The following is a 15,937-nucleotide window of genomic DNA, read 5'->3' as shown; positions in this document are numbered from 1 at the left end:
GAGACTCTACTGTATTTATATCAAGCTCAAATTTAAGATAAGACTGTCCAACTCTGATCAAATCATTATTTTCATCTTCTTCAATGTAAATGTGCTTATGTATCCTTTTAATAATAATAGAGTGAAATAATACATGTAATAATAATAATAATAATAATAATAATAATAATAATAATAATAGTGCGGTTTTCTGGCATTGTGTATTTCTGCCGCTTCTGTGACTGTTCATTTGGGGTTTGATGATTCCGTAGCCCACTTGTCGATGGATGTCCAGAATCAGCAGCATCCACCGCGGTCCTTTTTATCCTGGGCGACGACCGAGCCAGTATAGACTTCGTTTGGGTTTGATTCTCCATAATGCTAATGGGTGAGGTGCTCTTAGTTCTGCTCCTCAGCTGAGGCCTCTCTGGCTTGGTTGGACCTGCCGGTAGTTACACTACCGCCAGCACAGCCCTCAGTCATCATTGGAACAGGTAAGCCCCCCCACCACATCAAGGTGGCTCTATCTGCCTAGAAGATCAGGGGTCAGAGGACTCTTACATGTAAAACAAGCAGTCAAAGAAGAAGAACACGCCCTGGCAGAAGATGGAAAGCAAAGTGAAGAACCTGCTTGGATTGAAGTCAAAAATCAGAAACTCCTCAAAGCACCGCAGACAAAAAACCAGTACAAGAAAACCGCACTACAAACTAGAGCTGACAGCTGGCACAACAAAACATTGCATGGAAAGTTCCTTGACAAAATTGAAGGAAAGGCTGATAAGGAGAAGACCTGGCTCTGACTCACGAATGGGACCCTGAAGAAGGAGACGGAAGGCCTGATCCTTGCAGCCCAGGAGCAAGACATCAGGACAAAGGCAATTCAGGCTAAGATCGAAAAATCAGCTGATGACCCAAAATGCAGACACTGCAAGGAAGCTGATGAAACCATGGATCATATCCTCAGCTGCTGAAAGAAAATTGCACAGACAGACTACAAACAGAGGCACAACTATGTGGCCCAAATGATCCATTGGAACTTATGCCTCAAGTCCCACCTCCCAGCAGCAAAGAACTGGTGGGATCACAAACCTGCAAAAGTCTTGGAAAATGAGCACGCAAAGATACTGTGGGACTTCCGAATCCAGACTGACAAAGTTCTGGAACACAACACACCAGACATCACAGTTGTGGAAAAGAACAAGGTTTGGATCATTGATGTCGCCATCCCAGGTGACAGTCGCATTGACGAAAAACAACAGGAAAAACTCAGCCGCTCTCAGGACCTCAAGATTGAACTGCAAAGACTCTGGCAGAAACCAGTGCAGGTGGTCCCGGTGGTGATGGGCACACTGGGTGCCGTGCCAAAAGATCTCAGCCGGCATTTGGAAGCAATAGACATTGACAAAATCACGATCTGCCAATTGCAAAAGGCCACCCTGCTGGGATCTGCACACATCATCCGAAAATACATCACACAGTCCTAGACACTTGGGAAGTGTTCGACTTGTGATTTTGTGAAACGAAATCCAGCATATCTATCTTGTTTGCTGTGTCATACAACGTCGTTGTGTCAATAATAATAATAAATAATACAGGAAAATAATACAGGAAAATAATCAATGCCCACCAAATCCTTCCAGTATTTTCTGTTGTTCTGTGTGGCAAGTTCGGTTCAATGCCTTCGTTGTTGGAGTTCAGAATGCTCTTTGATTGTAGGCGAACTATAAATCCCAACAAAACTACAACTCCCAAATTCAAGGTCTATTTCCCCCAAACTCCATTATTGTTCACCTTTGGGCACATTGAGTATTGGTGCCAAGTTTGGCCCAGATCCATCCTGGTTTGAGCCCACAGTGCTCTCCGAGATAGGCGAAGTGGAATTGTTTCCAACTGGCAAAGTAGTCAAGCAAGGCTGCATTGCATCGCCCTATCTAACTTGTATGATAAACATATCATATTATATAATACTAGCTGTGCCCGGCCACGCGTTGCTGTGGCAAAGTGGTGATGGTATTGGTTAAAAATTGTTGTGTAATTTTTATTTGACGTTATTTGTATTTTTAAAATTAATTTTATTGTAAGTTATCTTTTTATTTATTATATTTTATTATTTTCTTGTATTATTTTTAGTTATTTTCTGTTATTATAGTATTTTATTGTATTAACTTTTAGCTTTTTTAATTATTTTTAATGTTTTTTATTATTTTTTATTGGGTTGCTAGGAGACCAAGTTGGAGGAGCTTAGCCTTCTAACTGGCAGCAATTGGATAAAAGCAATTATTCCTCTCTCTCTAATGATGACTTTATTTTTCTTTTCTTTTTGTTGTATCAACCTAGAGGCATGGATGATGGGTTGTGTCGTCAAATTTCGAGGTTGGGGGGCCTGTAGTTTTGTTGTTTTGTGGGTCGCCGTGATGCCATCACTCTTTTATATATATAGATCGTATGCAAAGCAGGATTGGATATAGAAGACAGAAGTGTGAAAATTGGAGAAAGGAATATCATTTAAGACATACAGATGACACCATACGACTAGCAGAAAATAGTGAAGCAATTACAGAAGAAAATCAAGGCAGAAAGTGCAGAAATAGGTTTATGGGTGAAGATTAAGAAAATAAAAAATGATTACCTATGATTTACCATAATTTATTTATTGATTCATTTACAACACATCTACCCCACCTTTCTCAACCCCAAAGGGGACTCAAGGAGGCTTTACACATAGGCAACTATTTGATGCCTTTAAAAACAATGTACAATAAAATAAATATTTAAAACGGAACTATAAAAAACAATTAAAACATTTAAAACAATTCTTTCACATTTAAGCACGTGATCCACAAATGCAGTCTGGGCCATTCCAGTCGTCACTGCACATTATTCCATTAGTTGTAACCAAATAGTGTTATGTTTCAGGACACTACCATATTGTTTTCATTTGTTCTTTCTGTATTTATTTTGTGCCCTGCATTTCTTCCAGCCTGGGACCCATATAGTCAGGAGGCAAGCAGATACACAAACCTTTTGTGTGTGTGTGTGTGTGTGTGTCAGGAGCAACCGGAGTTGCTTCTGGAGTGAGAGAATTGGCCGTCTGCAAGGACGTTGCCCAGGAGACGCCCTGATGTTTTGATGTTTTTACCATCCTTGTGGGAGGTCAGTGCCTTGATGTGTAAAGCATTGGAGGGTGAAAAGAAAACTATGTTTTCCTTGAAGCCGGAGATATTGTTTACTGTAAACAGCTGTTGACTGTACGCAACTCACTCCTCTTTGCGTTGACCTCTCTGTCAGTGCCGAGTTCGAGTCAGGACTGGTTCTGGATGTGCCGTCCTGGTTTATCCTTTGCCTCGTGCTGTATAGTAAACAAGACTTTCTCCTCCCATGAAAACACTCCTTTTGGGGACAAACCGTGCGTCCCAAGCAAAGGGCAAAGCAGTCTTTGGCAGACGTAAAAAGGAACTTTTCTGGCCTCCCAAAGGTAAGCCTTGCCGTCTGCAAAAACGGGGCGAAAAGCCCGTCTTCTTGGTATTATTACATTACATTCCCGGGTTTTAAAAAGTCATTTCCTAATTGGTTTTTTCATTTAAAAAAAAAAAAACGTGGGAAAAGTTGATCCAAAGTTATAGAGTCAGAGGAGTTGTAATTTTCTAAAGGGTCAAACTGCAATGTAGAGTAAATGGAGTTTTGCCAGCCATTGTTGTGGCTCAAAGTTACGGCATCCTGGGAGTTGTAGTTTCGCAAAGTACAATCTATATATATATACTAGCTGTGCCCGGCCACGCGTTGCTGTGGCAAAGTGGTGGTGGTATTGGTTAAAAATTGTGTAATTTTTATTTCACGTTATTTGCATTTTTAAAATTAATTTTATTGTAAGTTATCTTTTTATTTATTATATTTTATTATTTTAGTTATTTTCTGTTATTATAGTATTTTATTGTATTAATTTTTTAGTGGTTTTTTTTATTATTTTTATTGGGTTGCTAGGAGACCAAGTTGGAGGAGCTTAGCCTTCTAACTGGCAGCAATTGGATAAAAGCAATTATTCCTCTCTCTCTAATTAGGACTTTATTTTTCTTTTCTTTTTGTTGTATCAACCTAGAGGCGTGGATGATGGGTTGTGTTGTCAAATGTCGAGGTTGGGGGGCCTGTAGTTTTGTTGTTTTGTGGGTCGCCGTGATGCCATCACTCTTTTATATATATAGATAGAATAAATGCAGTTTGACCTTATTTTCATCCCCATGGCTCAATGGGACAAGATCCCGGGAGTTATAGTTTCCTAAAGGAATGCATTATATACTTTAATCCCCATGGCTCAATGAGACTGAATCCTGGGAGTTGTAGTTTCCTAAAGAAATGGACAAGACTGCATGTTATACTTTAATCCTTATGGCTCAATGGGACAAGATCCCGGGAGTTGTAGTTTCCCAAAGAAATGGACAGACTGCATTCTATACTTTAATTCCATGTCTCAATGAGACCGGATCCCGGGAGTTGTAGTTTCCCAGAGGGTCAAACTGCATTCAATATATTATAGAATAAATGCAGTTTGACCATATTTTCATCCCCATGGCTCAATGGTATGGGATACTGAGAGTTGTAGTTTCCCAAAGGGTCAAACTGCATTCAATATATTATAGAATAAATGCAGTTTGACCTTATTTTCATCCCCATGGCTCAATGGGACAAGATCCCGGGAGTTGTAGTTTCCTAAAGGAATGGACAGACTGCATGCTATACTTTAATCCTTATGGCTCAATGAGACCGGATCCCGGGACTTGTAGTTTCCTAAAGGAATGGACAGACTGCATTCTATACTTTAATCCTTATGGCTCAATGAGACCGGATCCCGAGACTTGTAGTTTCCTAAAGGAATGGACAGACTGCATTCTATACTTTAATCCTTATGGCTCAATGGGACCGGATCCCGGGACTTGTAGTTTCCTAAAGGAATGGACAGACTGCATTCTATACTTTAATCCTTATGGCTCAATGAGACCGGATCCCGGGACTTGTAGTTTCCTAAAGGAATGGACAGACTGCATTCTATACTTTAATCCTTATGGCTCAATGGGACCGGATCCCGGGACTTGTAGTTTCCTAAAGGAATGGACAGACTGCATTCTATACTTTAATCCTTATGGCTCAATGGGACCGGATCCCGGGACTTGTAGTTTCCTAAAGGAATGGACAGACTGCATTCTATACTTTAATCCTTATGGCTCAATGAGACCGGATCCCGGGACTTGTAGTTTCCTAAAGGAATGGACAGACTGCATTCTATACTTTAATCCTTATGGCTCAATGGGACCGAATCCCGGGACTTGTAGTTTCCTAAAGGAATGGACAGACTGCATGCTATACTTTAATCCTTATGGCTCAATGGGACCGGATCCCGGGACTTGTAGTTTCCTAAAGGAATGGACAGACTGCATGCTATACTTTAATCCTTATGGCTCAATGAGACCGGATCCCGGGACTTGTAGTTTCCTAAAGGAATGGACAGACTGCATTCTATACTTTAATCCTTATGGCTCAATGGGACCGGATCCCGGGACTTGTAGTTTCCTAAAGGAATGGACAGACTGCATTCTATACTTTAATCCTTATGGCTCAATGGGACCGGATCCCGGGACTTGTAGTTTCCTAAAGGAATGGACAGACTGCATGCTATACTTTAATCCTTATGGCTCAATGGGACCGGATCCCGGGACTTGTAGTTTCCTAAAGGAATGGACAGACTGCATTCTATACTTTAATCCTTATGGCTCAATGGGACCGGATCCCGGGACTTGTAGTTTCCTAAAGGAATGGACAGACTGCATTCTATACTTTAATCCTTATGGCTCAATGGGACCGGATCCCGGGACTTGTAGTTTCCTAAAGGAATGGACAGACTGCATTCTATACTTTAATCCTTATGGCTCAATGGGACCGAATCCCGGGACTTGTAGTTTCCTAAAGGAATGGACAGACTGCATTCTATACTTTAATCCTTATGGCTCAATGGGACCGGATCCCGGGACTTGTAGTTTCCTAAAGGAATGGACAGACTGCATTCTATACTTTAATCCTTATGGCTCAATGGGACCGGATCCCGGGACTTGTAGTTTCCTAAAGGAATGGACAGACTGCATTCTATACTTTAATCCTTATGGCTCAATGAGACCGGATCCCGGGACTTGTAGTTTCCTAAAGGAATGGACAGACTGCATTCTATACTTTAATCCTTATGGCTCAATGGGACCGAATCCCGGGACTTGTAGTTTCCTAAAGGAATGGACAGACTGCATGCTATACTTTAATCCTTATGGCTCAATGGGACCGGATCCCGGGACTTGTAGTTTCCTAAAGGAATGGACAGACTGCATGCTATACTTTAATCCTTATGGCTCAATGAGACCGGATCCCGGGACTTGTAGTTTCCTAAAGGAATGGACAGACTGCATTCTATACTTTAATCCTTATGGCTCAATGGGACCGGATCCCGGGACTTGTAGTTTCCTAAAGGAATGGACAGACTGCATTCTATACTTTAATCCTTATGGCTCAATGGGACCGAATCCCGGGACTTGTAGTTTCCTAAAGGAATGGACAGACTGCATTCTATACTTTAATCCTTATGGCTCAATGGGACCGAATCCCGGGACTTGTAGTTTCCTAAAGGAATGGACAGACTGCATTCTATACTTTAATCCTTATGGCTCAATGGGACCGGATCCCGGGACTTGTAGTTTCCTAAAGGAATGGACAGACTGCATGCTATACTTTAATCCTTATGGCTCAATGGGACCGAATCCCGGGACTTGTAGTTTCCTAAAGGAATGGACAGACTGCATTCTATACTTTAATCCTTATGGCTCAATGGGACCGAATCCCGGGACTTGTAGTTTCCTAAAGGAATGGACAGACTGCATTCTATACTTTAATCCTTATGGCTCAATGGGACCGAATCCCGGGACTTGTAGTTTCCTAAAGGAATGGACAGACTGCATGCTATACTTTAATCCTTATGGCTCAATGGGACCGGATCCCGGGACTTGTAGTTTCCTAAAGGAATGGACAGACTGCATGCTATACTTTAATCCTTATGGCTCAATGAGACCGGATCCCGGGACTTGTAGTTTCCTAAAGGAATGGACAGACTGCATTCTATACTTTAATCCTTATGGCTCAATGGGACCGGATCCCGGGACTTGTAGTTTCCTAAAGGAATGGACAGACTGCATTCTATACTTTAATCCTTATGGCTCAATGGGACCGAATCCCGGGACTTGTAGTTTCCTAAAGGAATGGACAGACTGCATGCTATACTTTAATCCTTATGGCTCAATGGGACCGGATCCCGGGACTTGTAGTTTCCTAAAGGAATGGACAGACTGCATTCTATACTTTAATCCTTATGGCTCAATGGGACCGGATCCCGGGACTTGTAGTTTCCTAAAGGAATGGACAGACTGCATTCTATACTTTAATCCTTATGGCTCAATGGGACCGAATCCCGGGACTTGTAGTTTCCTAAAGGAATGGACAGACTGCATGCTATACTTTAATCCTTATGGCTCAATGGGACCGAATCCCGGGACTTGTAGTTTCCTAAAGGAATGGACAGACTGCATTCTATACTTTAATCCTTATGGCTCAATGGGACCGAATCCCGGGACTTGTAGTTTCCTAAAGGAATGGACAGACTGCATTCTATACTTTAATCCTTATGGCTCAATGAGACCGGATCCCGGGACTTGTAGTTTCCTAAAGGAATGGACAGACTGCATTCTATACTTTAATCCTTATGGCTCAATGGGACCGAATCCCGGGACTTGTAGTTTCCTAAAGGAATGGACAGACTGCATTCTATACTTTAATCCTTATGGCTCAATGAGACCGGATCCCGGGACTTGTAGTTTCCTAAAGGAATGGACAGACTGCATTCTATACTTTAATCCTTATGGCTCAATGGGACCGAATCCCGGGACTTGTAGTTTCCTAAAGGAATGGACAGACTGCATTCTATACTTTAATCCTTATGGCTCAATGGGACCGAATCCCGGGACTTGTAGTTTCCTAAAGGAATGGACAGACTGCATTCTATACTTTAATCCTTATGGCTCAATGGGACAAGATCCCGGGAGTTGTAGTTTCCTAAAGGAATGGACAGACTGCATGCTATACTTTAATCCTTATGGCTCAATGAGACCGGATCCCGGGACTTGTAGTTTCCTAAAGGAATGGACAGACTGCATTCTATACTTTAATCCTTATGGCTCAATGGGACCGAATCCCGGGACTTGTAGTTTCCTAAAGGAATGGACAGACTGCATTCTATACTTTAATCCTTATGGCTCAATGAGACCGGATCCCGGGACTTGTAGTTTCCTAAAGGAATGGACTGCATTCTATACTTTAATCCTTATGGCTCAATGGGACCGGATCCCGAGACTTGTAGTTTCCTAAAGGAATGGACAGACTGCATTCTATACTTTAATCCTTATGGCTCAATGAGACCGGATCCCGGGACTTGTAGTTTCCTAAAGGAATGGACAGACTGCATTCTATACTTTAATCCTTATGGCTCAATGAGACCGGATCCCGGGACTTGTAGTTTCCTAAAGGAATGGACAGACTGCATTCTATACTTTAATCCTTATGGCTCAATGGGACCGAATCCCGGGACTTGTAGTTTCCTAAAGGAATGGACAGACTGCATTCTATACTTTAATCCTTATGGCTCAATGAGACCGGATCCCGGGACTTGTAGTTTCCTAAAGGAATGGACAGACTGCATTCTATACTTTAATCCTTATGGCTCAATGGGACCGAATCCCGGGACTTGTAGTTTCCTAAAGGAATGGACAGACTGCATTCTATACTTTAATCCTTATGGCTCAATGGGACCGAATCCCGGGACTTGTAGTTTCCTAAAGGAATGGACAGACTGCATTCTATACTTTAATCCTTATGGCTCAATGGGACAAGATCCCGGGAGTTGTAGTTTCCTAAAGGAATGGACAGACTGCATGCTATACTTTAATCCTTATGGCTCAATGAGACCGGATCCCGGGACTTGTAGTTTCCTAAAGGAATGGACAGACTGCATTCTATACTTTAATCCTTATGGCTCAATGGGACCGAATCCCGGGACTTGTAGTTTCCTAAAGGAATGGACAGACTGCATTCTATACTTTAATCCTTATGGCTCAATGAGACCGGATCCCGGGACTTGTAGTTTCCTAAAGGAATGGACTGCATTCTATACTTTAATCCTTATGGCTCAATGGGACCGGATCCCGAGACTTGTAGTTTCCTAAAGGAATGGACAGACTGCATGCTATACTTTAATCCTTATGGCTCAATGGGACCGAATCCCGGGACTTGTAGTTTCCTAAAGGAATGGACAGACTGCATTCTATACTTTAATCCTTATGGCTCAATGGGACCGAATCCCGGGACTTGTAGTTTCCTAAAGGAATGGACAGACTGCATGCTATACTTTAATCCTTATGGCTCAATGAGACCGGATCCCGGGACTTGTAGTTTCCTAAAGGAATGGACAGACTGCATTCTATACTTTAATCCTTATGGCTCAATGAGACCGGATCCCGGGACTTGTAGTTTCCTAAAGGAATGGACAGACTGCATTCTATACTTTAATCCTTATGGCTCAATGGGACCGAATCCCGGGACTTGTAGTTTCCTAAAGGAATGGACAGACTGCATGCTATACTTTAATCCTTATGGCTCAATGAGACCGGATCCCGGGACTTGTAGTTTCCTAAAGGAATGGACAGACTGCATTCTATACTTTAATCCTTATGGCTCAATGAGACCGGATCCCGGGACTTGTAGTTTCCTAAAGGAATGGACAGACTGCATTCTATACTTTAATCCTTATGGCTCAATGGGACCGAATCCCGGGACTTGTAGTTTCCTAAAGGAATGGACAGACTGCATGCTATACTTTAATCCCCATGGCTCAATGAGACCGGATCCCGGGACTTGTAGTTTCCTAAAGGAATGGACAGACTGCATGCTATACTTTAATCCTTATGGCTCAATGGGACCGAATCCCGGGACTTGTAGTTTCCTAAAGGAATGGACAGACTGCATGCTATACTTTAATCCTTATGGCTCAATGGGACCGAATCCCGGGACTTGTAGTTTCCTAAAGGAATGGACTGCATTCTATACTTTAATCCTTATGGCTCAATGGGACCGAATCCCGGGACTTGTAGTTTCCTAAAGGAATGGACAGACTGCATTCTATACTTTAATCCTTATGGCTCAATGGGACCGAATCCCGGGACTTGTAGTTTCCTAAAGGAATGGACAGACTGCATTCTATACTTTAATCCTTATGGCTCAATGGGACCGAATCCCGGGACTTGTAGTTTCCTAAAGGAATGGACAGACTGCATTCTATACTTTAATCCTTATGGCTCAATGGGACCGAATCCCGGGACTTGTAGTTTCCTAAAGGAATGGACAGACTGCATTCTATACTTTAATCCTTATGGCTCAATGGGACCGAATCCCGGGACTTGTAGTTTCCTAAAGGAATGGACAGACTGCATTCTATACTTTAATCCTTATGGCTCAATGGGACCGGATCCCGGGACTTGTAGTTTCCTAAAGGAATGGACAGACTGCATTCTATACTTTAATCCTTATGGCTCAATGGGACCGAATCCCGGGACTTGTAGTTTCCTAAAGGAATGGACAGACTGCATTCTATACTTTAATCCTTATGGCTCAATGGGACCGGATCCCGGGACTTGTAGTTTCCTAAAGGAATGGACAGACTGCATGCTATACTTTAATCCTTATGGCTCAATGGGACCGAATCCCGGGACTTGTAGTTTCCTAAAGGAATGGACAGACTGCATTCTATACTTTAATCCTTATGGCTCAATGGGACCGAATCCCGGGACTTGTAGTTTCCTAAAGGAATGGACAGACTGCATTCTATACTTTAATCCTTATGGCTCAATGGGACCGAATCCCGGGACTTGTAGTTTCCTAAAGGAATGGACAGACTGCATTCTATACTTTAATCCTTATGGCTCAATGGGACCGAATCCCGGGACTTGTAGTTTCCTAAAGGAATGGACAGACTGCATGCTATACTTTAATCCTTATGGCTCAATGGGACCGAATCCCGGGACTTGTAGTTTCCTAAAGGAATGGACAGACTGCATTCTATACTTTAATCCTTATGGCTCAATGGGACCGAATCCCGGGACTTGTAGTTTCCTAAAGGAATGGACAGACTGCATGCTATACTTTAATCCTTATGGCTCAATGGGACCGGATCCCGGGACTTGTAGTTTCCTAAAGGAATGGACAGACTGCATTCTATACTTTAATCCTTATGGCTCAATGGGACCGAATCCCGGGACTTGTAGTTTCCTAAAGGAATGGACAGACTGCATGCTATACTTTAATCCTTATGGCTCAATGAGACCGGATCCCGGGACTTGTAGTTTCCTAAAGGAATGGACAGACTGCATTCTATACTTTAATCCTTATGGCTCAATGAGACCGGATCCCGGGACTTGTAGTTTCCTAAAGGAATGGACAGACTGCATTCTATACTTTAATCCTTATGGCTCAATGGGACCGAATCCCGGGACTTGTAGTTTCCTAAAGGAATGGACAGACTGCATTCTATACTTTAATCCTTATGGCTCAATGGGACCGAATCCCGGGACTTGTAGTTTCCTAAAGGAATGGACAGACTGCATGCTATACTTTAATCCTTATGGCTCAATGAGACCGGATCCCGGGACTTGTAGTTTCCTAAAGGAATGGACAGACTGCATTCTATACTTTAATCCTTATGGCTCAATGAGACCGGATCCCGGGACTTGTAGTTTCCTAAAGGAATGGACAGACTGCATTCTATACTTTAATCCTTATGGCTCAATGGGACCGAATCCCGGGACTTGTAGTTTCCTAAAGGAATGGACAGACTGCATTCTATACTTTAATCCTTATGGCTCAATGGGACCGAATCCCGGGACTTGTAGTTTCCTAAAGGAATGGACAGACTGCATTCTATACTTTAATCCTTATGGCTCAATGAGACCGGATCCCGGGACTTGTAGTTTCCTAAAGGAATGGACAGACTGCATTCTATACTTTAATCCTTATGGCTCAATGGGACCGAATCCCGGGACTTGTAGTTTCCTAAAGGAATGGACAGACTGCATTCTATACTTTAATCCTTATGGCTCAATGGGACCGAATCCCGGGACTTGTAGTTTCCTAAAGGAATGGACAGACTGCATTCTATACTTTAATCCTTATGGCTCAATGAGACCGGATCCCGGGACTTGTAGTTTCCTAAAGGAATGGACAGACTGCATTCTATACTTTAATCCTTATGGCTCAATGGGACCGAATCCCGGGACTTGTAGTTTCCTAAAGGAATGGACAGACTGCATTCTATACTTTAATCCTTATGGCTCAATGAGACCGGATCCCGGGACTTGTAGTTTCCTAAAGGAATGGACAGACTGCATTCTATACTTTAATCCTTATGGCTCAATGGGACCGAATCCCGGGACTTGTAGTTTCCTAAAGGAATGGACAGACTGCATTCTATACTTTAATCCTTATGGCTCAATGGGACCGAATCCCGGGACTTGTAGTTTCCTAAAGGAATGGACAGACTGCATTCTATACTTTAATCCTTATGGCTCAATGAGACCGGATCCCGAGACTTGTAGTTTCCTAAAGGAATGGACAGACTGCATGCTATACTTTAATCCTTATGGCTCAATGGGACCGAATCCCGGGACTTGTAGTTTCCTAAAGGAATGGACAGACTGCATGCTATACTTTAATCCTTATGGCTCAATGGGACCGGATCCCGGGACTTGTAGTTTCCTAAAGGAATGGACAGACTGCATTCTATACTTTAATCCTTATGGCTCAATGGGACCGAATCCCGGGACTTGTAGTTTCCTAAAGGAATGGACAGACTGCATTCTATACTTTAATCCTTATGGCTCAATGAGACCGGATCCCGGGACTTGTAGTTTCCTAAAGGAATGGACAGACTGCATTCTATACTTTAATCCTTATGGCTCAATGGGACCGAATCCCGGGACTTGTAGTTTCCTAAAGGAATGGACAGACTGCATTCTATACTTTAATCCTTATGGCTCAATGAGACCGGATCCCGAGACTTGTAGTTTCCTAAAGGAATGGACAGACTGCATGCTATACTTTAATCCTTATGGCTCAATGGGACCGAATCCCGGGACTTGTAGTTTCCTAAAGGAATGGACAGACTGCATGCTATACTTTAATCCTTATGGCTCAATGGGACCGGATCCCGGGACTTGTAGTTTCCTAAAGGAATGGACAGACTGCATTCTATACTTTAATCCTTATGGCTCAATGGGACCGAATCCCGGGACTTGTAGTTTCCTAAAGGAATGGACAGACTGCATTCTATACTTTAATCCTTATGGCTCAATGAGACCGGATCCCGGGACTTGTAGTTTCCTAAAGGAATGGACAGACTGCATTCTATACTTTAATCCTTATGGCTCAATGGGACCGGATCCCGGGACTTGTAGTTTCCTAAAGGAATGGACAGACTGCATTCTATACTTTAATCCTTATGGCTCAATGGGACCGAATCCCGGGACTTGTAGTTTCCTAAAGGAATGGACAGACTGCATGCTATACTTTAATCCTTATGGCTCAATGAGACCGGATCCCGGGACTTGTAGTTTCCTAAAGGAATGGACAGACTGCATTCTATACTTTAATCCTTATGGCTCAATGGGACCGGATCCCGGGACTTGTAGTTTCCTAAAGGAATGGACAGACTGCATTCTATACTTTAATCCTTATGGCTCAATGGGACCGAATCCCGGGACTTGTAGTTTCCTAAAGGAATGGACAGACTGCATTCTATACTTTAATCCTTATGGCTCAATGGGACCGGATCCCGGGACTTGTAGTTTCCTAAAGGAATGGACAGACTGCATTCTATACTTTAATCCTTATGGCTCAATGGGACCGAATCCCGGGACTTGTAGTTTCCTAAAGGAATGGACAGACTGCATGCTATACTTTAATCCTTATGGCTCAATGGGACCGGATCCCGGGACTTGTAGTTTCCTAAAGGAATGGACAGACTGCATTCTATACTTTAATCCTTATGGCTCAATGGGACCGAATCCCGGGACTTGTAGTTTCCTAAAGGAATGGACAGACTGCATGCTATACTTTAATCCTTATGGCTCAATGGGACCGGATCCCGGGACTTGTAGTTTCCTAAAGGAATGGACAGACTGCATTCTATACTTTAATCCTTATGGCTCAATGGGACCGAATCCCGGGACTTGTAGTTTCCTAAAGGAATGGACAGACTGCATGCTATACTTTAATCCTTATGGCTCAATGGGACCGAATCCCGGGACTTGTAGTTTCCTAAAGGAATGGACAGACTGCATTCTATACTTTAATCCTTATGGCTCAATGAGACCGGATCCCGGGACTTGTAGTTTCCTAAAGGAATGGACAGACTGCATTCTATACTTTAATCCTTATGGCTCAATGGGACCGAATCCCGGGACTTGTAGTTTCCTAAAGGAATGGACAGACTGCATTCTATACTTTAATCCTTATGGCTCAATGGGACCGAATCCCGGGACTTGTAGTTTCCTAAAGGAATGGACAGACTGCATTCTATACTTTAATCCTTATGGCTCAATGAGACCGGATCCCGGGACTTGTAGTTTCCTAAAGGAATGGACAGACTGCATTCTATACTTTAATCCTTATGGCTCAATGGGACCGAATCCCGGGACTTGTAGTTTCCTAAAGGAATGGACAGACTGCATTCTATACTTTAATCCTTATGGCTCAATGAGACCGGATCCCGGGACTTGTAGTTTCCTAAAGGAATGGACAGACTGCATTCTATACTTTAATCCTTATGGCTCAATGGGACCGAATCCCGGGACTTGTAGTTTCCTAAAGGAATGGACAGACTGCATTCTATACTTTAATCCTTATGGCTCAATGGGACCGAATCCCGGGACTTGTAGTTTCCTAAAGGAATGGACAGACTGCATTCTATACTTTAATCCTTATGGCTCAATGGGACCGAATCCCGGGACTTGTAGTTTCCTAAAGGAATGGACAGACTGCATTCTATACTTTAATCCTTATGGCTCAATGGGACAAGATCCCGGGAGTTGTAGTTTCCTAAAGGAATGGACAGACTGCATGCTATACTTTAATCCCCATGGCTCAATGAGACCGGATCCCGGGACTTGTAGTTTCCTAAAGGAATGGACTGCATTCTATACTTTAATCCTTATGGCTCAATGAGACCGGATCCCGAGACTTGTAGTTTCCTAAAGGAATGGACAGACTGCATTCTATACTTTAATCCTTATGGCTCAATGGGACCGAATCCCGGGACTTGTAGTTTCCTAAAGGAATGGACAGACTGCATTCTATACTTTAATCCTTATGGCTCAATGAGACCGGATCCCGGGACTTGTAGTTTCCTAAAGGAATGGACAGACTGCATTCTATACTTTAATCCTTATGGCTCAATGGGACCGAATCCCGGGACTTGTAGTTTCCTAAAGGAATGGACAGACTGCATGCTATACTTTAATCCTTATGGCTCAATGAGACCGGATCCCGGGACTTGTAGTTTCCTAAAGGAATGGACAGACTGCATTCTATACTTTAATCCTTATGGCTCAATGGGACCGAATCCCGGGACTTGTAGTTTCCTAAAGGAATGGACAGACTGCATTCTATACTTTAATCCTTATGGCTCAATGGGACAAGATCCCGGGAGTTGTAGTTTCCTAAAGGAATGGACAGACTGCATGCTATACTTTAATCCCCATGGCTCAATGAGACCGGATCCCGGGACTTGTAGTTTCCTAAAGGAATGGACAGACTGCATTCTATACTTTAATCC

General features: G+C 42.9%; 2 protein-coding genes across 3 annotated transcripts in view; one reads left to right on the top strand and one right to left on the bottom strand.

The window, feature by feature from the left end:
* LOC100562722 (V-type proton ATPase catalytic subunit A) overlaps nt 1–15,937 on the top strand; it is a 43,086-nt gene that overhangs the window by 1,709 nt on the left and 25,440 nt on the right. The window contains exon 1 of one of the 2 annotated variants that reach the window (XM_062965218.1): nt 3,121–3,454. The exons of the other annotated variant lie outside the window; for it this stretch is intronic. The gene's annotated coding sequence lies outside the window, so the exon portion shown is untranslated. Of the gene's footprint in view, nt 1–3,120; nt 3,455–15,937 lie in introns of those variants that run through there. 2 annotated transcript variants of the gene reach the window in all.
* LOC134294370 (tigger transposable element-derived protein 1-like) overlaps nt 1–15,937 on the bottom strand; it is an 86,864-nt gene that overhangs the window by 63,753 nt on the left and 7,174 nt on the right. The window lies entirely within an intron of this gene.

The sequence above is a fragment of the Anolis carolinensis genome, unplaced genomic scaffold (genome assembly GCF_035594765.1).
Source record: "Anolis carolinensis isolate JA03-04 unplaced genomic scaffold, rAnoCar3.1.pri scaffold_14, whole genome shotgun sequence".
In the NCBI taxonomy this organism is placed as follows: Eukaryota; Metazoa; Chordata; class Lepidosauria; order Squamata; family Dactyloidae; genus Anolis; species Anolis carolinensis.
This window is presented reverse-complemented; position numbering and strand designations above follow the sequence as displayed.